Source organism: Wasmannia auropunctata, unplaced genomic scaffold, assembly GCF_000956235.1.
Source record: "Wasmannia auropunctata unplaced genomic scaffold, wasmannia.A_1.0 LD335903.1, whole genome shotgun sequence".
Lineage (NCBI taxonomy): Eukaryota > Metazoa > Arthropoda > Insecta > Hymenoptera > Formicidae > Wasmannia > Wasmannia auropunctata.
In genome coordinates, this window is record NW_012026987.1 from 3291203 (window position 1) to 3292222 (window position 1020).

Below are 1020 nucleotides of genomic sequence, written 5' to 3' on the forward strand. Positions count from 1 at the left end.
ATTTTTCAATACGATCGACTAGCATAATTCGAACGTTATCTTTTGGCGATGATACGCCGATAATGAAAGGAGTTTGTCTCCTTTCCTCTCTGGTCAAAATATGACCGGACTATGGCCAGGAACAACGAAAGGTAGGTCCAATCTGGCCTGAAGAAAGAAGAAAGAAGATACTACAAAGGTAAGTGGTCAATTGGCCACAATGATTGAGTAAGTTACGCTATTTTATTAAATTTATTATTATAAGTATAAGGACAATTTTTCTGAATTTTCAGATTTTCTACATTTCGGGTGGGCTATATCTTGGGTGGGTTTCTCGCTGGATTAACCAGCACATAGGATTTGACCCCTAAAAAATTTAATCCTTAAAAAATTTCTTAATAAATTGCATATCGCGTCGCGGTTTTAATATTTTAAATTGAAATACGCGTAGGTAGGCAAATTATTAGGAAAAAATATGGATAGGTAGGAATACAACACTGTTAAATCTATAGTGTCAAACTAAACCTTGTTTAAGTCGCCACTGCTCTTACTTAATAAATAGTTCTTTTTTATTAAAACAATGGAGTTAAATAATTTAAAACAGTTCAAATTTAACCCAAATTTGGATTAAATTCTATTGTTTTATTTAAAAGTAACTATATTGTTTTAGTTAAAAATAATCATTTATTAAGAAGAAGCTGCAGTAGCGACTTAAATAAGGTTCAATTTGACACAATGATTTAACAGTGCACATTTCAGAGGACCGCCGATTAAAGTCGACGGGGGTGGTGGAGGGCCTCTACATGTTGATTTGATTTTAAATAAAATAATACTGAATAAAATTTTTGTTCAAATTTAAAATAAAATCTAATTTATAATTATGAAAATATCAAGTATAGCCAAAATAATGTTAACTCGGTAAAAAAAAAACAACTTTATAGAAAGATAAGATAGTGTTCATATATTTCGCAAATTTTTTAGTATATAATATATATTTTCTATTTTCTTATAAAATAAATTGTACGTTATAAATTGTAGTAA